This window comes from Hippoglossus hippoglossus, chromosome 15 (assembly GCF_009819705.1).
Source record: "Hippoglossus hippoglossus isolate fHipHip1 chromosome 15, fHipHip1.pri, whole genome shotgun sequence".
Classification (NCBI taxonomy): domain Eukaryota; kingdom Metazoa; phylum Chordata; class Actinopteri; order Pleuronectiformes; family Pleuronectidae; genus Hippoglossus; species Hippoglossus hippoglossus.
This window is the reverse complement of record NC_047165.1, coordinates 13,693,891-13,717,706: the sequence shown is the minus strand read 5'-3', so window position 1 is coordinate 13,717,706 and position 23,816 is coordinate 13,693,891. Positions and strand designations below refer to the sequence as shown.

The following is a 23,816-nucleotide window of genomic DNA, read 5'->3' as shown; positions in this document are numbered from 1 at the left end:
TTGATTAATAGTTGACAACACAAACCTTTTGTTTATTGACAAGAGTCTGCCAGCAGCAAGAGCATGTAGAGCGGCGACGATGAGGCTCATAATGAGTCCAAGGGCTCCAACAGCGTGGATGCTGTCTTTAATTAATCGCTCAAATATAGTCCTCACCACCACGGGGCAGTGCATTGTGTCCTGCTTCAGCAGTTTGACACATTGGTGGAAGAAGCAGGATGTGCGCATGAAAATAATCACAAATCCTGTTTCTTCCAAAAAAAAAAAAGAAAATACACTCAATCTACCAGGACACAGTCATGAAAAACGAGGTTCACAGGCTCAAGCCAAGACATGCGCCAAACATATGACTCTGCAACTTTGAAAATTGTAACTTGGCAGGTGTTATGTGTTGCAAGGACTGGACAATGGAGGGCTGTCATGATGCCATTGGCTTTAGTTTTATGTGCACACTCTGGATGTTGAGAAGTGGGATTTATATGATATGATATGATCATATTTTTGGGCATTTATTGCTGAAGAGTCTCCATCACTCACTTTGTTGTTCTTCTTCTCGTTTGGATGCCCTCCTGAGGGGTCACATCAGCCTGTTACCGTCCGCATACTTAATGTTACGTATATTTTTGATGCTGGATGACGATGCAACTTAAGTTCACGGAAGTCAACCATCCAACCTGCTCTACCATCAAAACTGTAATATATATGAATCATTTCAAATCAAATGTTATGGGATCGGAGGACTAGACTATGGAGGGCTCGAAGACCCTTCTTATTTTGTATCTATTTGTATGTACATGTTTTTAGCAGTTATTGAAGAGAAGTTGTTGCTCTGTCATTTGGCTGCTCCCCTGAGGGATAACCCCAGCGGATCATCATCTGCATATTTGATGCAGCACCTGTTTTCTTTATGCTGGATGTCCTTCCTTTTTTGAATATATCTTTTGGGCATTTCGCCTTCACTGACAGGACACTTTAAGTGAAATGGGGAAAATATATATGGGAAGACACACAGCAAAGGGCTGGGTCGGAATCGAACCTGCGGCTGCTGCAGGAAGACTAGAGCCTCCCTATGAAGTGAGCTAGTGGATGCCCCACTGGATGCACTTCCTGAGTCCCCCCCCCCCCCCCCCATCCATCCCACCCCGAAAAATCAAAGGAAATGACTTATAAATGAAGTCCCATTATAGCACTTTACCCGTCTGCCATCTCAAATGATCACAAACAAAGACAATCAAACATCAACAGTATTGAATAATCCCCATGGTGACGAGTGTGTTTTCATCACAGCATATTTCATCACTTTTTTTCTTCCCAGGTCTTTTTCGATGTTAAATAGGCTGCACCCGCCTGCTGCAGACTCAGAGGAATTAGCTTTTCACATTTCTCTCTTTAGTCAGAGAGTGCTGACATCCAACAAACCGGACCAAATCTCCCAGCCACACAGTTCCTTGTTTACCATATGGCTGGGTATAAATATTAATAAATTCACTTTCATATTTAATACATGTGAACGAAACCGGGCGTCATTCGGATGATTCAGGGGAGGATGAATATATTGGAATAGGAATCACATGCGAAGAAACCAGTTTTTGAGCTTTGCACATGCCTGCTGTGCAACCTTATTGGGACAAGATACCAGTGAGCTGCAACAAGCATGATTTCTTCAACTGGAATTTCTCATTCCGGGGGAAAAATGTAGGCTCTGTCATGCATGTGTGACCTAAACTATGCCAGTCTGGTGTATACAGCTCTGCTTCGAATTCCACTCACACTCCTATTTGCCTTTTCCATGCCTGGGTTTAGAACTGAATTTAAATCAAGGTATTTCTCCCCAGCAGTGTTCCTGTTTTTTTTTTTTTTCTCCTCTTTTTTTGTCAGAGACAATTCTGCACTGCATGAATCCTCAGGGCCTTTATCCGATTCCTTTGAATGTGGTTTCAACCACCAGCACTTCGACTCCCACAAACCCACCCCCCTCTTCTGGCTATGTAAATATTCCATGAGCTGCTGCCCCCACACTGTGGATTGACAAGCATTCCTGACTTGAAAACTTCATCTTAAACCTGCACTGCCCGTGCTTTTATTTCACAGATTGGCACATTGACATTTGAGAAAAAAGCCTCTTTTCTTTGCAGTTTCCAATTATTGTGGATCAACCCACGACTTCCCTAGTTAAAGGTGTTAAAATTCCAACACGTGAATTAAGAAAAGTTCATTATAATTTCACAGGTTATTTTTTTTCCAGCATAGGGAACAAAATAAAGATGACTGATAGCGCATGAGTGTGATTCATTCAGTACAAGAAGGGCTGACAAAGGGCTCTGGAAATAGCCCCGCAGCAGTCAGGAGAGAGAGAGCTTGTGTCCTTGTTAATCAAGGAGATCATAGGTCACCTTGGCAATTATCAATTCTGAATGCACACAATAACAAACTATCTCTCCGACAAATCACCCGCCACATTTTCATTTACGCGTCTATAATTTATTTTACCCCTGCAACGAGGAAGTGAGGGGGTGGGCTGCAGGAGAATCAGACAATCTTGGAGACGCTCGGAGGAGAGCCGCTTCGTCATTAATAACAGAGACAAATATGAGTTAACCCCACAGTTTTGTCATTGACGATACCCTGCTCCATTGTCTTCTGTATTCAATCAATCAGGAAGCACTAATAAATCTCCGTCTCCTTCACTCATTCACCTTTTTAAAGCCTTGATCTGCTCGGCTGCTGTCAAATTATTAACTTCAGATCTCGCGCATTATGCAACTGATCTGAACGCGGCATGGTTTGATTTGCTGATGATCTCGCTGTGTCTCCACAAACCTTTTCATCGCACTCATCTTTTTAGCTGATGATACTGTAGAAATCTAAAAGTCTTTTACAGCTCATGTGTTCCCTCAATGCACTGACTGCCTTGTGAGGAAGGCTCACGAAGTAATACTGACATTCCCTTAAGCTGTACTGAATCTATGGCAGTGTCAAGCAGAGACTGTTTTTTTTTTATCATCACAAGCAGCGTTTCTTCATTCATCCCGTACAGTCCACATTTTCTTTGTGTTATTCTATGTGAAGCACAGTTCTTCCTATGAAAAGCCTCACATACGCTATTTGCTCTATCTATTGTAGCTTTTGTAGCTCCGTGGACAGCTCTGAGATACAGCTAATTAAAATTTCTATGATAAAATAATTAGCCTCCCCAGCAGACAATGGAGAGTGAAATTCTTTCGTAATCACCCAAATTAACTGATAAGAAACTTTTCAAGCATCTGGCAATTTCCTGGCGACAGGACCACAACTCTGTCACTAATTTAGACTGGCAAACATCCATGGGGGGGGGGCGCAGGAGCCAATCCTAGCTAACATTGGGAGGGGTTCATCACAGGAACAACATAGAGAGACAAACAACCATCCACCACTGAAGTACAGTCATTGTTTTCTATACAGAACCTGCACAGGGTCCTTTACCTGGATGAGTGCTTCCAACCCAGTGGGGGGTCCTGCACTTTTGGATCAAATTGTTTGGCCTGGACCTTCAGACTTTTCAGCATAGTCTGAACCAGAATAATTTGATCCGGACAAAAAGAGGTGGTCTTGCTCCAGCTCAAAATGAACCAGGGTTCGGCTCATTAGCTGGGCGAAATGTTTGGGGGGGATAATTTAGACTTTTGGACCAATTGCAGGAAGCTGAAACATCATTTAACAACAGAAGACGAAAAAGTTAGCTGCTTGCAGGATTGTCTGTAGTCTTCGTCTCTGATGATATAATGTTTGAACGAAGAGGATGTTCATTTTGCTGGTCGTAACACCACTAAAAGAGTAATACTGCTTGTTTCTATGCATTTTATTCAAAACAATTAGCAAATACAGTCGCCGCCATGACAACACGCCAATGTCAGATCCAAGCCTGTCTGCAAACCAATCAGTGCCCAGTATAGATAGACGCAGCCCAAGCAGGTGATGACAGGATATACCTTTAAAAGTATTTAGTGTGCTCCCGATGTGAAACCGAAACTAACAGGATCAAATTTATACAATGTAACAACAACATTAACCTTGGTTTCAGACCATGGCCCGGACTTTCAGGTGTGTAAATGCCTTGTGTTTTATGAATGTAGCTATTGTAAAATAAGTAAATAACCAAACAACACACTACTGTTTTTATCTTTGTCTAATTAGAGAACCACATGACTGTGGAGAAAGGCTTTATCATCAGTTGTTAGTGTTATTACAAATGGCCATGGGACCCAGCACTGGTTTTACTCTGGCTCTCTATGGGGTCTTTATACCAGTTAGTCAGACATAGTAAAGACTGCAGCTTAAGGTATATTACAGCAGTTAAACGCACAGTTTTAACAGTTCTTTACATTATCTGTTTTGTTCCTCGGGCTAAAGAAAAGATCTCACTCCAATCTCTTTAATACAGTGTATTCTTCCCCATGCAGACCAGCTGTGCCTGGTTATAGATTCTAACTATGATGAGCCATTCGTTGTTTCGAGGAGGGGTTAATTATAGCTGCATATAATGTCTCTAGAAAGGGTCAAATTAGAAATGATTTCTATTCCATTGAAAAGCGCAATAATAGGTTGAGTTATAATGAGACCATTTTATCTTCTAACATGTCACTGAAGTGTTTTTTTTTTCCATTGTGATTTTGTTCAAATTCAATGTGTGTGTGTTTAGTATGTGGTCAGAACTGACTGTTGCTCACTGCCCAAGCAGTGAATTGACCAGTGGTCAGTTCACCTATCACAGCAGGTTTAGGCACAACTGCTTGTCTTGGGCACTTTGCATTCTCAGAGCACAATACATGAAAACCACCACCTCAGAATGCCAAATCGCCAGAGTCATAGAAAAATCAGTTAATGTAAAGCAAACTTTCGATTGAATCCCTTTAGCGTCGTTGGGTGCGTTATGAAATATGTATTCAGTATGGTTTTACTGAGCAAAATAAAGAACCCTCAATCAATACTGAGTCCTCCACTTACATGTTGATTGGAGAAAATGTTTTTCTTGTTCTTACTGTGACCTTGAGTATATGGTTTCATGATATGAATTCTGCAGTGGCTCTGCTTTATAATAAAGATTAATGCTTGGAGATTATGCTCTTGCCATGGCGAGTGAGACACACAAGAGAATTCTGAAAATGCAGACGGACCATGCGCGAGGCTGTAATTGATTTGATGGGTGTGTGTTGAGTAGTAGACAAGCATTGAACAATACACTGTTGAATGAAGATGAAGTGAATGAAGCAAATTGCAGACAAGATGTTTCCTTCATTGCGCCAACTGTGATCGCGATAGTAGTTCAAATAAATTGCCCACTTGCTTTTTCGCAGTTCTGACAAATGCAGCCTGTCTCAAATTATACTTAAAGGAATTTGGTTTTAAGTGCATCAAACAATATGTTCCCCCTTTCTCTCCCCACCCTGCATATTGTTGCACATTCATCTCCAAAATTAAAAAAATGTCATTTGTTTACAGTCAGGGAGCTGTATCACCATCGTCATCCGATGCTGCATCACACAATTAGAGCTACGGAGTCAACCTTGTCTGAGGAGCAATTGCCTGGATAAACCTGTCCACTGCAATGAGGCTGGCTGAAAACTGCCTGCGCCACTGGTTTCCTGCAGCTCAGCTGTCCTTTGTGATATCCATCTCGTGAGTCTGGTCTGGCTTGTCAATCTGGGCTGGAGGGAGACACTGCCGCTGCTGATCACATCTGCCCAGAGAGCAGCTATCAGCAGCATGAATGGTCATGGTAAACTGTGCCTCTGTCAACACAACTAAACAGTCCATTTAAATCGCACCACACAACTACTGGGAGAATGTCCTACACCGGCATTTAAACTACTCTCTAACTAGTCGGACCTGCGTGTGCTGTATTACAGTAGGAAACTGAGTTAGACAGATTTAGCACTTTAAGATTTGTTATCCATTAAAACATCCTTTCCTAATGTGTATTGTAATAATGGAATCCTCGCTATTATGTTTTTACAAGCCCCCTCCAGTTAAAATGACTGTGCACAGGCTTTGCTTATTAAAGCTGTAATAATATCCGGCACAATTTACTCACCTTGCAATAGGACCTGTCAGACTGAGACCATCCCGGGAGATGAGTAACATTGAGACAGCTGAGCGGCCGGATGCCAAAAAAGTGAGACGCAAAAGTAATTTCCATTAAAGCAAAAATCCACTTTAAAAAAAACAGTTTATATTACTGCCATAAACTTGGACAGTGAAATCTAGACTTGTGTCCGAGACCATATTTCTTCTAAAACAGATGAAAGCCAGCCAATTCTTCAATTTGTCATCAAAGCAAAGCTGTCCATGTCCGGCCCATTAACACTGAATAGGAGTCAGTAGCCATGGTGACGTTCAGAGGAGGGAGATATTCCCCAGTCGAAGCATTTCTATGAAATTAAGCTCATTAATATGTAGCGGTTACAGGGAATATCCCCGCGAGCCCACAAAGTCACCTCCTGGTTGATGGAGCAGCTCATGTCTCCTCATGATATCAATGATTTGGTTTTGACCTTTTCAAAAACAATAGTCTCATGCTCGTGCTCTATGTATTTATCGCTTCGCCCCAAGATCTTGAAAATAACAAACGGGCTTTCGGGCGGATTATGACTTAATGATGACCTGTCAACCGTCACCCTTTGATCAGCTCGAGGCATTCGCAATGAAAGAGCAGACGTGAGGATGAAAAGTGTTGCTTTGAGTTAAAAAATACAATTGGCCGAACATTTCTCGGCATTGCACTCCACATGGGGGGGATGGGGGGGGGGGGGGGGGGGGGGGGGGGGGGGGGAGAGACTGGAATGGCGTGTGACGGGTGGGTAACGCTGCAGGTGTCAGCCCCAGCCAACGAAACCCACCAAGCATTCTCAATGGAGGTGATGAGCCCTGAAAAAAGCCATCAGGGTTCCCCCCCCGCCCCCACCCCCCCCCCCCCCCCCCCCCCCCCCCCGTGTGGAGGAGAGGCCACCTGTGGTATCCTACAGATGTGCAATGGAGGAGCGTTGCACCCCCTCCTGTGAGTAGTGGGATATATTAATGGGGTAATCTCCTGTGTACATCTCCGAGGGAGCTGCTGAGGAACACCTCTGAGAAGTCCCGTTCTTTCCTCTGGGGGCCTGCGCAGGTGTGCTAATACAATATCAAAGCTGTCTGCGGCGCTTATTCTGCACAAGAGATGACTGCTGAGATGAATTAGAAGAGTCCCTCCTCTCTTTTTAATGACAGGGGCCTCCTCTCCATTTCTCAGCGCTCCAATCATGCGGACAACTCGTCCGTGGCTCTACTCCAGCCAGGTCCCCAGCATGAGGATGACCCATCAGGCTGCCTCGCGTTGCGTGAGCCAATCTGCCGGGATGATAAATGATAACCAGGAGCTCGGTGCTGCTGGCCCTGTCAGAGGAGATTTCGGACGGGAGGGATGATGGGGCTGCCACACCGAGAGCGTGGCGCGGGCTCACAGCAGGCACAGAGCGCAGGATCCAGTGGCACCAATTAATGTTTGTCTTAGTTCAACCCCGGACAACCAGAGCGTGCGAGACGCCATGTGGGCAAAGCGCTGGCCCCCCGACAAAATATCAGCCCAGCGAATGTGCGGCACTCCTGGGAGCAGGAGGGAAAGCTGCAAGGTATTAGGTGATTATGGACCAACTAACAGCAACAATTAGTCTGGTGTACCCTTGGGAATCATCACCTGGGAGAACAAGCTTCGAACAAGAAAATAAACCAGAGAAACAGTTTTATTCCTTTTCCCGGCACTGAATCTAAACAGAGACTTGCAGATTCCTGCGATAAATAAGAGATGAGCCTTCAAACGAGGATCAAGAGGAGACAGAGCACCCCTCAAAATGATAACACACCTCAACAGTTGGATGAATTAGAGCATGATAATGTCCTGAAATCTCACAGAGGAGCTTCTTTTCTCCTCCTCCTTTCCTGCCATGTGCTCGACATTCCCCATGCCCTCTGCCATGTCTGCATCACTACAGCAGGTCTGTGTGTAAATCGCTGCCATCTGGAAATCACTCTAACAGCAGAGGGTGCCAAAGCTTTTTAGTTTTTACATTTCCCAGGCACACCAAATCTGACTGCTTTTCAACCTCCCTGTTTGGGCACAAGATTATGTTTCTACTTCACTGGTAAAAAGCAACACAGTTTGCCCGGTCCAACCAGTTGAACTGTCTGAATGAGCGGGAGGCTTAATGTAAAGGCAAAGACCTGTTAGAGCCTCCTTAAGACGCCATTGTCAAATGAAGCGTCAACACAACATTACATAATCCCTAGTAGCTGCTCTCTATCAGCATATTACACTGGTTTTACTCCCAGGTGCTTAGAGAGCTGATTTACCAGGCCTCTGCTTGCTTCATGTGATTTTTTACTCATTCAAGAGCTCTTTCTTTCTTTCTTTCTTTCTTTCTTTCTTTCTTTCTTTCTTTCTCTTTCTCTTTCTCTTTCTTTTTTTGCCATTACGATTAATGTCAGAGCAATATTTTATTTGGTCAACCTACAGTGCCACCTGTAATTAGGGTCGGGTAGTCACAGATCACATTATAAATTACGTATTACAAACAAAACGATGTGTTACATTGTCAATGATTACATTATCAATTATCTGATTACATCTTTCAAATATTGCATTACATTACTTCATGATAATCAATGTAATTGACTAATGAAAACTGTGTCTGAGACAAAGATGCCAGGTTAAAGCAGCAGCACTCCCTCCTGACAATACCACCATCAGTTCAACAGAAAAGGTCTACGTCCACTTCAGGCTTGTACAAGACCTCAAATTTAAATCTCAGATACAACTTCAAGGTGGGTCTACTTCTCCGTTGGCTTGCCAATATTGCAGAAATAATGATTAACAGAGATTGATTTGATTTTTCTTTCTTTTTGTTGCAAATCATTTGAGTTTGCCATGATGGTTGATAAAAGCAGCACTGGTTTAGCTCACAAGTTTAACATATAAATGCTGAAAATACAAGTGAAGTGAATTTGATTTGCATTGAAATGGTTTTGAAATTATGAAAAATCTTGGAAATAAACACTTTCGTAAAGTTCAAAATAATCCAAAAGTACACTGATTAGATTCCATGTTTTTGTAATCCAATAGATTATGTAACCAATGCCGTATCATTTCTATTAAATAACCAACTACAATCCAAGGTAATCAGACCTTTTCCTGCCTGTATTGTTGCCATTACCACAAAACAGCCATTCCTGATCATTAGAGCGCACCCTGTTAAGAATACAGCCTCTTCCATTAAGCAAACTTTTACTTCTTCTTTGCTGTTGTGGAAAAGCACTTTTCAGTCACACTGCAGCGAGAGGAAATGAATTACGACTGTATACACAGTACCTGCTCTGTGTGCTGCTGACCCTGGAGTGAATCCCTCTCACCATCTGTTATGAGAGAGAGAGAAGCAGGGAGAGAGAGCAAGAGGATGCAGCAGTGGAGTATTAAACATGTTTTGAGTGTGTGTAAAAAGAAATAAACAATATCTGCTGAATTCCTATTTGTTGTTGTCAGAGATAAAGCAATCATGCAATTTTTTTCTTGCATAAAAAATTCCATGGTGCTAATTATTTCGTCTTGTCTCTTTGTTTTGGGTCATCACAATGCCACAGCACCTGCACATCTGCTCACATCTTATTAGTTTTCACACTGTTTCAGCTCAGGTGAGTAACTTCATCTCCTGATAGTGCATCCCGTCTCATTTGGGGCCCCTGCTTGCTGAGCTGACTGTAAGTTAATTCTGTCGGTTGGAATGAGCATCTTTCTGACATTTAAACCACAGGGACCCTGGCGATATGTTGGCAGCGAGAACACAGTGCAAGCACCATTAAAAAATACGCGGAGTCGCTGTACACGTAGCAGATACAGCAGCATAATCTGAAGATTGTCTCCGAAAAATCTTCAGTTTCGAGTGCCAAGTGATCTCGCGAAGCAGAAGGCTGGCCGGCAACCGCAAGTGACAGATGTCTGATATGTTTGGCATGGATTAGCTAAAAGCTTATTTCTGCACCTTCTCCGTCGCTGGAGCTCAGACTCCTCAGACAATTCATCGGTTTCCAAATTGTGTGCAGCCCGTGAAGCGTTCAAGTGACAGAAATGGAAGGTTGTCCAACTTGTGCAACTACAGTACCTCTATTAAAAAAAAATAAAAATAAAAAAGGGGCGGATTGCATTTCAAGGTCAAAGAGGGAAAGTAAAAATGATTTGCAATGATGGGAGATATTTCTTGAACACCTCTGTTTGCTAGTTATAAATAGTCGTGTAAATATATGAAATCCACCTGTCAACACTGACCCACTCAGTCCCCTATTTGTCTGTCACTGATATTGATGAATTCTATTTTAATAGTCTAATGACCCCGTGGTGTCGGACAACAGCATAAATATTAATATCTGGCCAATATATATATTTTTTCACAACGATGTCTAAAGTGGACTGATAAATCCCTCTCCACTAATGCAGAGTATAAAGCTCCATCCACCTCACATAATGTTCCATCCAGCATCACCCACAGTGATGGCCAGTCAAATTGGATTAAGCTGAGGTGGCTCGGGGCTTCTCTGCAGCTGCTGCTGTTTGATATGGGGTTTAGGTGTGCTGCTAGTGTTAACTTGGCCAGACTTAAAAGACTCGCAGAGACACATTAATATTTTATATGAAACTACAGACTAGCATGCCAGTGAGTCGTTGGCCCTTACAAAAAACGGGAACAGTATAATATGTTGTGATTATGTAGTCCTACATTGTCAGTCTGACAGTGAGGACATTTATTTTAATGCAGTGTGTGTTTTATGACTCATCAGTGCAGGTGTCAGCGCTGAAATTGTATTTACTGTGACAGAAATAAACGGGAACACCAACATTATCAGGCTAAATGAGAATTAACAATGTACCTGCAGTCTTTCTCACCTTGCTTTAGGGTTTTACACTTTTCTTCCTTTTCTTTATATTGCTGCCTTTATGAATTCATGTTTAGAAACGTTTAGTGGTGAGAGTCGGACGGGGACAGAAATCAGCCAATGACGTGTGCGTCACTGTGATGGAGGGCATACGTTATACTTATACTGGATACCGACAGAAGGCAGCAAACCATGTGGCTACGACCATCGCCAGAACTTGATGTCATTGCCATCTGGAGTGCCATTTATGTCAACGTAGAACACATAAATAAATGGGCAAATAACTGAATATGCCTATAAAAATAAATAGGACTCATGAAATACATCCTGTAATAATAAATGAGGCAATAAATCTCTCTCTAAAATGTGTAGTAGTTTTTTTTTACTTTTATTTCCCAATGTCTAATTCCTAATTAACTTTCCAGCTCTCCTTATTTACAACTGACTTCAAAACATAGCCGGCCCCTTAAAGTCAGTGCTGTACTGATTGTATTGACCATAGAGTGTATTTAAAGATGGATGGCTCCCCCCAAAAGTGAAGCCAAAGTGTCTTGATCGCCCCTTGGAGGCTGGCTGCAGTCAATTCGGACTCCTCCATGTTAATGGATGGGAGGTGGACCAAACTAGGAAATCTAATTTAATATTTTTTTCAGTATTTCGTATCACACTGATGTTTGTTTAAGTGCTCGTGCTTGGTTCTAATCATTTAATCGTGGCAGTGTTCAAATCCAGGATGTTTTGGCTTCATTTCTGAACAGTGGGAGGAAGTGAAGACATGTCATTCATCTTTATGTCTATGACCATTACATGTATATTTAATGCTTTAAGTGTGGACTTTATCCTCAAACCTGTATATGTCACCAGCTTTGTGTGTGTATGTGTGTACAGACAACACAGTCCAAACATGTTTTGATTCACTTAATACATGTCCTGTTCCGCTGTTTGTAAGGTGTAGGTCTTTAATTCCCCCCTCACTGACGGGACTTTAAAATGACTTTGTCCACTGTGAGACACTCTGTTTGGACTTGTGTTTTGGATTTTGACTTCAAACTTACTTCCTGATTTACTTTGAAATTGCTAATGTGTGTCTGCTTGTTTTACTTCCTGCCTTTGATGGGATTACCTGCTTCTGTGATTGTCTGCCCCGCCCCCAAATGGGTTACACCTGTGCCCTCTCATCCAAGCCTCCATTTTGTTTGCAGTCTCTCTGCTCCCTTGGTCTTATCATGCATGTACATCTTTGTCAATTTGCCTTCTGTGGTCCTGCCATGTTCCCTGTCCACATTCCTGAGTTCTGCCTGCATTTGGAGTTCCGTGTATCTGAGTTCCTTCATGCCTGCCAACCTGCACACAGAGACTGTAAGTGTCTATTTTAATCGACCTTTTCTGCTTTACCTGCCTCGTGTGCTGTTTACACCTGGAGCCACACATTCAGCCAGAGGTCGACCGTCATTAACACGAGGCTACTGTACGACGACGCCGGATAACTTGGGTACAGAGGTAGAAACTGTAGTTCTGTTGGTGTCTTTCTTTACTGACACTGTCTTTTACTGTGCTGTATAATTTAAAAGGGTTTGTCTACAGTGCAAACATTAAATATGTAAAGTAGCTTGTGCTTGAAGTCTCCACAATAAGTCTGGTTGATTTGTGTTAATCAGTGGCGAGGTGCACACTGAGGCCACGTTCTGTCAGAGACAACTTGTAGAAAATCATATTATTAATATTAATTTGGTGCATTTTCCTCTCCTCCTGTCTTGGAGACTGAATATCAGCCTTTTCAAAGTGTCCTGTGAATGAACTGTCAGTTTATTGATTCGCATTCTAATGTTTCAGTCCGAGGTGAGTCTTCTGAACATGAAGCGTGACTTCACTTGAAATCTAATAAAAGCACGCTCGAGTTTCCACAGTGTAGTCACAGTGAGGTCGGTAGCTCCGCTTCCAAAACTCCTTGTATCATGCAAAATTCATCACCGCTGTTTTGGTGCCATCACAGGCAGCGGGTTGTATAACACTACAACTCCAATGAAAATGTCCTCGGGTAGGATTTAAATAATTTCGGATGTATTACTATACGTGAGAAAATGTTAAGAGACAGGAGTCTGGTGGTTCTTCTGATCCCACAGCAGAGATGCAACTCGCTGACGCAGGTCAGTGGGGTTAAAAAATCACACAGAAATCCACAGTTACATGCAGCTTGTAGTTTTAACTGTGTGATCACCCACTACTGTAAGGTTAAAAAATGTTTGATCACACAACAGGGGAAAGAATATGTATTTACATTTACACACATGAATAATCCATTTTTTTATATTATACACTAGAGGGGAACATTTAGAAAAAGCAGATAATTTGATTTAAAATAAAGATTGTTTACAACTCTTAACGCCCACTCACTGATTAATGATACATTTAATGAATTGAGATCCTGATGTCAGAGGTGCTCTCTTTAATGCTAACTAAGCTCCATTAGGAGAGTACTGAATTTTCTGGAACATTAACATGGGTCAGGCTTAAGTTAGGGCTCTTTGTCTTGTTTACAGTAAACTAACTGAGTGAGTAGTAGCCCTCTTGTATAGAACGTCTTACCTTGAAGAAATGGGAACATTTGCTCTATTGTGAGTTATTTCATAACACATTGACATCTAATGTGAAACCTCTCTCGCCTGAATGAGCATGTACATATGCAGCAGATATCCCTATTTGGTTTCAGAATTATTTATTTTTACATTGATCAAAGGTTGAGTTTTTCTTAACTCCCCAAATATTATTTCAGGATATGTACTGTGGTATTATCTGTGGGGTGGTGCTTTTAATTTCTCATGAGGTAAAGGTGATGAAGAAAACAAGATGTTCCTAAACTCTTCTTATCATCCAATAAACTATATAACAAGCGCTTGAATCTAAAACTAAATTGGATCATTGTGAATGAAAATCTCATTATTTCACTGTGTCCCTCTGACAGGTCCTTTTGCAAAGAAAGTTTTTGTCATATTTTAATGAAATGTCTTGTGATGGTTACCTAAATGTGAATCTGTTTTTAATACACTTTTAGTGCACATACCTGTTTGGCTTAAGGACAGATGAAACAGATGGTGGTACTGGCAAGAAAACCTGCAAATAATACAGGTAAAGCTTTCTATTAAACAATTAAAGGGAAGTGTACTAGACAATGATAATCATGGACACAAAATTCAAGTGGTATATTTTCTAAAATGACACGAATAGTAAATTATACTTAAAAAAATTGTTTATGATTCTTTGTAGTATTTTTGTATTTTAATGAAGCATCTTTTGCCACATAAACTTGATTTTTACTAGGGTCATTAGGTATAAGAGAAACAGGGTCTGTAATCTCTCTCTGTATCTGTATGAAATCGTAATGAAATGATCAATGGTAAGATTTTGGCACAGGAAGGTGACGAGAGATGGAATGAGAATGTAACAATATTATTGTATCGGCGTCCTAACCTAACTCTGAAGAATGCTGAGAAAGAGCAGTGTTTCACATTAAAGTTGTGATGTTAGCTGGAGGGCAAGAAGTTAAACAAGAGGTAGGTTTTGTAGAGGTTTCAGAACAGGGGTGAGAGTCTCTGTGAAAGTTTTTATTTGATAACACAAACTATAGAATGACTTATATGCAGCTGTAAAACAGAAAACGGCTGTGCATTATTTTCTAGAAATGGCAATTTGAAGGGATTTTGAGGTTGAGGTCATCTTTGTTACAGTAGCAGTGTTGTGTTTTTGAGTTTTTTCAATATAAAAGTTGTGACGAGGTGAGAGAGCAACTCTGAGAAATCTACTCCACCAGGTGATATTGAAGATGACTGAACACGAGGGTTGCCCACAGGTTTTAATTGAACGGTTTGAGCCGAGTACACTGGCCTTATAGCGGCCTTATTGACTTTCTATAAAGTCTCCTGTTAAGTCTGCTGACTGGTGTACAAGCACTCGGTGCATTGGCCTTAATAAACCCATCTCTGCTCTGGTGCATATCACAGTTTATTTCACCACCATAAATATGTCAGGTATTTAAAAGCACAATGTTTCTTTAGAAAAGATTCAGCTGTTTATATGCGCAATGTGTAGTCATCCGCTGCCCACGCTGAAGGCAGTTAAATGCAAAGAAACTGGGATGTTGTATCACACTTGAGTTTACATCAATTTTACATATTATTTCCATGTTTTAATATGTTGTGATTCTGTGTTCCTGCTTTGAAGAGAAGTTTCCTATCTTCTCAGGCAGTCATGCATTAAACTTCAGTGGAGACTATATAAGCATCACAGGGAGATCTCTGCATGTCGCTGATAAGGCCTCACTGTGATATGGATCAGAGAGGAATTTGAGTCTGTTGGATCAATAACTGCGGATGTTCTGCCGGCACACAACCACCAATCTTTAAGACGGGGGGGCTTACTATGGCACCATTGACAAATTAAGTCTGTGGGGCCTAATGACTAAAAGATAAAGGGATACAATATAAGCAGAGGCTTAGTTAATCTAGAGTTAGAACATTTATTATTCACTGTAAATTCCTCAACCAAAAATAAAAAGTTTTATGGCGATTAATATTTCTGTATATTCTGCAAATGTAGATGTTGGGTCATTTTTAGCATGACTGCAGTTTATCTTGAATTAGGCAAATCATCAGTGTCAGATTCTGCCTTGCTACTACAGCAGCCATCATACGGATTAATGCAGATTGTAATCTGGGCAGTACCGACAGTAGAACAAAATACAGCTTGGTTACTGGACAACTGTTTCAGCTGCAAAAACTTACTTTATATGAAAATGACAAGTTTATTACAGTCTGTACAATTTACATGTGGGAATTACATTTTATCTGATGCTTGTCAGACTTTACGAATAATTGAAAGTTATCTAAATTGTAGCCATTCAGGGCAATTATTATCCACAAAGAACGATAACAATGCCCGAGAGTGTCTTTGTCTTTAATCTTCAAAATGTTACATTTAATACAAATGGATCCAAGTAAAGACAAAGCAGTGAAGGACAGTTCTTATGTTTTAATGGATCAATGGTTATTCTTTCAAAAAGATGTATAAACCATAAGACTCAAGGGATATAAATAAACATTCTTCTGCATTGGAACAAATTATGATCTGCACGTATCTGTGATGTGCTCTTTACAGTGCCAAACAAATAATAGAACATAATTTAAGTAATTAAGATTAAATAGACAAGCCAACTGCTGCATGGTTCATATGCTCATATAGGGGATTAGGTTTATAAAGGGAGATTTTAGTTTTAATGTCTCTTTTCCAGCAACGGTCTGCTTTGTTTTCACGCAGTATATTTACATTCAGTATCTGGCCAGTTTCATGAGCCGCGGGGGGTCAGCTGTTTTGCTCAAAGGCACCTGTATTTTCCAGGTTCTCATTAGTGTTACACTTACAAGCTATTAAAATGTGCACAAAGGTGGTTTTGAAAGGCAAAAGTCTCTATCTTAGCCATCTGGCACGAACAACAGCAGAGGAAACTGTGACCCATATGAAATTTTTTTGCTGGAGAAGTGCTGAGTAGCATCTGCTCACTGTGAAAATGCCTTGGGTCCTTCACATGACATGACAAATTACACTGGGCAGTTTACATTTAATTATCCACCTCAGTGCTCATCCCAATGAAGAAGTACAGGAAACGGGGGGAAACTCTTTTACACGTTTTTAACAAGTTTCCCCCCCCCCCCCCCTCCATCTTAACCCTTTGCAAATTGACTGAATGTGATTAGAAGCTGTTAGAAGCACTCCCAGGGAACAGATTGAGTTTGTTTGTGGTGCTTTTAGGATGGAACACATGTTGACATCCTCATCCAAGGAAAAATGGGTCATATGTCCTTATTGTCATGGCATGGTCGTATTAAACCTTTAAACAAACTGCAGCACATTTCTGCATCAAGCCTTTATCAGTCAGAACCTGACTATTCTCATTTTCTAGATCAGAAAGGTAAACATTAGCATCAATAGATGTGACACATACAAAGCCTCTTCACCAGCAGCCATGTTTGGAGGAATCATGTTTTCTGGGCTGTTCATCTGTCCCATTCTTGTTAAACACACTATCTCAACAACACCTTGAGGGATTTCATTCAAATTTGCTGCAAAAATCCAGTTCGACTTAAGGATGAGTTCATTAGATTGCGGTGGTCAAAGGTCAGGTTTACTGCGACCTCACAAACACATTTTTTTGCCTTGTGAACACAAGATATCAGAGATACCTCCAGGGAACCCTTTTAAAATTTGGTGCGCATTCTCACTTGGACTCTTGGATGAGATGATTTGAATTTTGGTGGTCGAAAGTCAAGTTCACTGTGACCTCAGGTTCTTGTGAATGTGATGTATCAGGAACACCCACAGAACATTTCAATAAATCTGGCACAAACCCTTTTTTTCTGCCTGAATCTGTTATCTTAAGAACGTATCAAGAGAATCCTTCCAAATTCCGCACAATTCTTCACTTTGACTCCCAGATTAACTGATTAGAGTTGAGTGGTCAAAGTGGCCTCAAAAAACATGTTTTTGGCTTCTTGAACATATTTCAATATCTCAAGTCTTCCTTTGGGGAATTGAGTCCGAACAGACATTAACCAGTTGGCAGAGGCGTGCTAACGTGAGGCGGCATAGTTGTAGTTTTTCTTTTTTCTTTTTTTATTAAGAATACCTTTGAACCTGTTTGATGGTGATAAATCATGAACATTGTCTGGTTAGTTTTCTGCCACATTGAGGAATACTGTACATTTCCTTTTGAGTTGCAGCTGGCAGCGTTTGCAGAAAAGAACAGATTTATTCAGTGGTTGTTGGCCACCATGACAGAGATCAAATGAATGATGTTGTATAAAAAATGGCTGCTCTCACTATCTAACTTCTGAAACGCAGATAATGTATTTTTCTGCAAGAAATGTGATTATATCTCAGTATCACAGATTAGACACAGTTTTAGCAGCTATCAGGGAAATCTCAATAGCTCCCTGGTCACTGTATCTTTTTGTTATATACATTTAAATGTGCTGCTGTCTATTTTCTTTAAAAACTAAAAGTCTGGTTAGTTTCTAATTTCTAACAACTCGCAGTGACGTATTATATATCGCCATTTACATCGCAACATGCAGAGAAAACAGGAGAATGCATTCTAGAGCATTGGAGTTTGATTGAAAGTATTATAGCAATACAAATAAAAATGTCACCTTGGTTACTAATGACCTCGAGTTAGCAGCCAAATGGGTTCTTCTCATTGCAAGTGGTTCTTTTGATGCAATTCATCACGGTCTTGTTAATTAACACAGATTAATAAACTGATGTTTAACTCCTCATCAGTAGATCGTCTTATTATAAGTGTGGAGAGCCACAAGGTGAGATGTATAACCACAGATATGTTCACTTTTTGTTATCATCCAGGTGACATTCAGCTCTTTTGTTCGCATCCTGCCACTGAAGTGCCTCGGCAGAATGTAAACCGACAACGTTTACTTCCACTTGATGCTGCTTATTATTTCTACTGCAGCACAATTCACAGAGAAACTTTGTGTTTGCACCTCTCTGCATTTATTTAATAGCAACAGTTGCTAGTATTTTTGTTCCAGTTTAAATTCACGTTGTGAGTGTCGACATGTGTCATAAATTACAGTGCGTGGCTTAATTTATTCAACAGTACATGGAGCATATCAAATTAGCTCTGCCAACTACATTGGTATAATGTGCTTACACTCGAAATCAATAGGCATGCATTTGATGCCTTTTAATATTTAGATCAGTATGCATGTGTGAAGTAGTATTAATAACTTGTAAATATAATGCATACAACAAATACTCAGTATTTTATTCAAATTGAATTGCTGCAATGTTAGTAAATTAGTAATATTGCTCATTTGTTTGAGCCTATATCACACTATGTATTTTATATATTTCTTACACCTTGGGGAACATGGTAAAGTTTTTGTAGACGCAGTAAGTGTCACTTCAAAAAGCCTCTCATCAGCAATATTTGCAGATAGTCTGGGACAGTCTATTCCCTCCATTTACTTCTGTGAAATCAGGCTTTTCTGAAGGTAAAACATACATCTGGGTCAGCACGTACAGCTCATTACCTTTTCATACTATAGCCACAATGGGCTGCACAAAAGGATTCAAAGAGCATACACAATAGGTGGTGCCTGCTCTACGCTGAGACAGAAGGTGAGTCACAGCAGGCGCTACCACTGTTGCCCGGGATTTGGGTCAGCCGAGTATCTCCAGGTGGCACGGGTCCTTCCCCGAGGACGCGGCGCTGCGTGTATCTGGACCAAGGTCAGCAACAGTGGCCCTGGGGGGCATAATGGGACATTAATTTTTAATGTAAACTAACCCATCTATTGTTGTGGGCAGGAGGTGATGGGTGGTGTACTTGACTCTACATGCAGTCGTGTAAACGTCGTAGCTGCCGGTGTGGTTTTTATGTTTTTATATTCCTTGTTTGAAATCCATTCCTGGAGATCCAGTGGCGGGAAAGAGACAAACACGTTTAGCTTTTATCAAATGAGAACTGAAGCTTGTTGAGCGGCTCAGCGGCTGCAGTGGTAAAGTAACAATATTTACCGGGTCCCAGGAGTGAGAGGCGTAAACAGATAATACCTGTTGAAGGGGGATAAAAAGCATATAGAGTCAGAATGGGGACAATACTGTGGATCACCGGCTTTCTTCACATGCTAAATAAAAATCCTTTATCAACAGACCAGTTGAATAAACAGCAAATAAGTGTAGATAATTAAATAAGTTCATCAACAAGTATAATGTAATTGTGCTATGCTGGAATTTTCCACTTAATTCATTTCACAGCTGTGACGAGTCAGCACAGTCTTTCAAGCTGCCGTTCTTTTTTTGCCTCTACTAATGTGTTGACTTCCTGCCGAGGTGATTACAAGGGGCGCATGTACCTGCTCAGAGCTTTTTCCTTTTGGAATTCAAAAGCGCACAACATTCACCAATGATTTGTAGAAAAAAAAAAAAATCTCCAATGCGAGTTTCAAGGGAAACATAAGCTGCCGAAAAAGCCCACAGTGGTGACAGACTTCCTATTTGAAGTGACTCATTTGTGATAGACACATTTCCAGCGCTTCCTCAAACGTTCATAGTAAAGAACAGGATCTCGCAGCACAGGGTCTTGGGGGGGGCCGCACCAATTTGTTTACATGGGTGAAAGAAGAAATGGTACATCTGCTTTATCTTAACTTTACCTTCACCTCACAAACCGGAAACTGAAATGGCTCTTTAGAAGGAAATATAATCTTTACTTGCAGCGATGCAGCTGCCATTTACCAAAGTGAATCATATTGAACTGCAGTCAGTGGAAGCACAAGCACGAAGGAGCAAACATGCTTTCTGTCATGTTCACTTCTTGTTCTACCTTTTGTGATAAAAGCATTTAAATATTTATCTCTGAATCGCTAAAATGTAGAGAAACGGCAAAAAAGCAGAAAATAGAAATAGTAGCTGAGCTACAGCAGTCAGAAAGAAATAAAATAAATAGTGACTGATTATTTTATACAATAAATTAGGCAGTAATAACAAAACTCTACATCATATTGATCTTATTTCGTACTGGATTGTGGAAGGTTAAATATTTTCCGATGTTTGTATTGACATTTTATCAACTTGCAATACAGCCCTTTTACATGTAGTGTATATATCTCATTTAAATTCCATGTATATACTGTACATGAGTTGCTGCATTGGTATAAACCAATACACAAACAAGAGAATGCTCATCACAACAAATGATGTCGAAAAAATTAGTTGCGACTCAAATTTCGAAGACATAAAAACATTCCACAAGCGCTGAAACTGTAATGGCCACTGAGATAAATATTCACTTGATGTGCCTCCATATGTTCCCAAATATATGCTTTGAACATGTAGATTATCCTTTATAATGCAAAGTTTGACATCTGCCAAATCCATTGAATAGTACTTGGTCTGTGAATGTTTTTCCACACTGCAATTCATCTTATGCCATATTTGCTGCAAGGTTTCATTTGACTTCATATGGATCTGTCATTTGTTGGAAGATTATGTTATTTCTTTGTCTGTAAGGACACAGTGCTGATGTCCTCAGCTGCATTTCTGAGGATTAAGTGTCTTTATATTGCACATGCATTTTATTTTATGCTGATTTAGATAATTTGGGACATTTTCTAGATCGGGATGTTGTATCTGGACTCGTGAAATCTGTATTTTTTAAAGTCCATGTCACAGCCCAGGGCACTGTCATGCCTAAATAATAATGAAATGCTGCACTTTGCAGATGGTGCTTTGTGTGAGTGAAGTATAACGAGACAACCCTCTTGTAAAAATAGTCATGTGCTGCTAAAGTTGTTTATTATTCTGCACAAGATGCCAATTATTTCCAAATTTATTATGTGTATCACATTTCCATATCTGGATCATTCGCTGTAATTCTCTAGTAAATAGGCTGTGACCTAACTAAAACTCGGGCAGCTGTCTACAAACCAGACAGCGATGTTCATAAACTCCGGTTACATTAATGAAATTTGACTAGTTAAATTCACCCATATAGAAAAAAAACCTATCTATATTAATGCGTTCAACTCCTTTTTCCAATATATATTAATGTCGGGTATAAATTTCTGTAGGTATGTGTGAGGGCATTTTCATCAGCATTCTTCTTACATTAAATGGAGCTCCCCGTTAATTATTCATTATCCTCTCAGCGACTGATACGCAACAGGAAATGCTGACAAAATTTTTTTGTTTTGTTTTTCTCTTTATCTATTTGGGGCATGATTATGTTAAAGTATGAAGTAATTACAAATATGCTCGGTAATTTGGGGGGAATTACAAACATTGCAGCAAAGCTTGAAATGAGTTCAAATATGACTGTTGAGGCTATTTTTTTCCCCATCACATGGTGCATTAGCGACGGAGGCTGCAGCTCCTGCAGCGCACTGGTGCTCATGACTCTTCAGAGCTTCAGAGTAAACATGTCAGTCCAGGTTAGAGCCAGGATTGCCTGTGCACGTCTGCATGATCTGCATGATCAGTAGATCTACTCGCTGCTGTCACAAACTAAACGTGCAGATTCAGGACACCAAGCTCTGCAGCAGTGGGTTTTGGTTTTTTTTGCTCATCACCATTTGTGCGTTCCCTCTTAATGCAGGGTTCATTCCATAATTTTTTTTATTGTTTATGAGCATGAATTGCTTTAAGTGAAAAGTTTATCTCGGATAAAGATATCAGAGGAATTTCCCCCCAGCAAACCACCCTGGAACCAACATTTGTCTCATTAAGGATTTGCATTGATTGTCATCGTCTCAAATGGATTTAGTTTTATTACACTTAACACCAGACCCACTGCTGAGCGCTGGGCACAGTCTTACAAACCTTCCAGCTCGAAGCCTAATTCAGCACTACTTGTGCTCATCTGTAATGCAGCAATTAGATAAGGCTCCTCAGATTTTCCATCACGGAGTTCACTCGGAACATGGAATCAGCAATTTTCAAATACATCTAAAGAAATTGGTAAAATATATATTTATTTATATCCAGAACCTTCCCGGGCTCACATCCTGCAGGATCCATTTTCACCATCCCACCAATGATAATTAACTGACGGGAAAATGTTTTTGGGATGATATTAAAATTGAGGCAATTAGAGTGAGAGAAGGGAGATTAGACAGTTGGTGAGATCGTGGGAGTCAGAGCATCATCGGACGTGTTAAACATGTGAAATGAAAAGGTTCCAGAAAACATTGCAGATAATTTTTAAGGTGCGATATTGAGTTGACTTGACATCATGCAAATGGCTGCTGTGGGAGTTCTGGGAGAGCGGGTCCTGCATTTTAATTTGCCGCCTCTTATTTGACTGCCTTTCTGCTCTTAAGTAGAGAAGTTCTTGTGCCCTCATTCTCACAGAAAATCTGCCAGCGACGCTTCAACTGGAATCGAGTTTGAATAGAACCTTTATTATATGTGCAATTCCACAAATCCACATTCGCGCGGCAAAGTAATGAATTGAGGAAAGTCGGAACATTTTTTATTATTAATCTCTTTCTCTCTGTTACATCCAGTTTCTGGAAATAATGGCACAAAGTAGTACAACAGAATGTAGGTTAATTATGTATTTAAAATTCATTCATTCCTTTGTTCGCTTTGAGAGGGAAGTTTTAGGATCCCTTCTTTTGTTCTGCGTCCTGAATGGGTGTTGAATGAGTTCGGCAGGTAGCGCTTTACCAACTTCTTTGGATCTGCGGCGACACAGGAGACGTGTCTGAGTGGAGGGCGTGGGCCGATATATCGCCCGCCGATTTACACCACAAGCTCATTTCCAATGCGCGCTCCGGCAGCACAGTTTGACCGGCAGTGAGGAAGCCGGGCCGGGGCCACACGTACTAACGCGCACACAGCGTAAATGTCACTTACAGAGCTGAAAATCAATCGGGACTCCGGCCAAACCTCTGCACCTGCCTCTCCTCCAGCACCAACCACATTCCAGTGAACAGAGAGGTCAATATTAGATAATAGAAAGTCTCATTGCAGATTGTTTTTTTGGGGGGGGGGGATTGTACTGGCACCATTGGCACATATAAAACCTTTTAAAACGACCCATTAACTGGGGTGTTCTGCACAATAATCAGAGTATTTTATATTTAATGCATCTCATAGCTCTGAAAATTAAATGAATAAAATATGAATGTAATTTTATATGATCACATTTCACCTATTTGCAGTTTTTGTTATTGCATCACATCAAGTCCTACATTTTATGTAACAGAATCATGGCTATAACAAGTTAATGTAAAAAAAAAAAAACACTTAACCTGAACCTCTGAGCAACAGAAAAATGTGACTCTTCTTTTGTCCCGTTTCTGAATCCAGAT

The 23,816-nt window shown here is 40.6% G+C and overlaps 1 long non-coding RNA gene across 1 annotated transcript in view; it reads left to right on the top strand.

The window, feature by feature from the left end:
- Positions 1–12,224: 12,224 nt before the first annotated feature.
- Positions 12,225–23,816, top strand: part of LOC117775484 — a 33,208-nt gene continuing 21,616 nt past the window's right edge. Inside the window, exons 1-3 of the long non-coding RNA XR_004616274.1 lie at positions 12,225–12,291; positions 14,518–14,524; positions 15,278–15,280. This is a non-coding gene — a long non-coding RNA (uncharacterized LOC117775484). The remainder of the gene's footprint in view (positions 12,292–14,517; positions 14,525–15,277; positions 15,281–23,816) is intronic.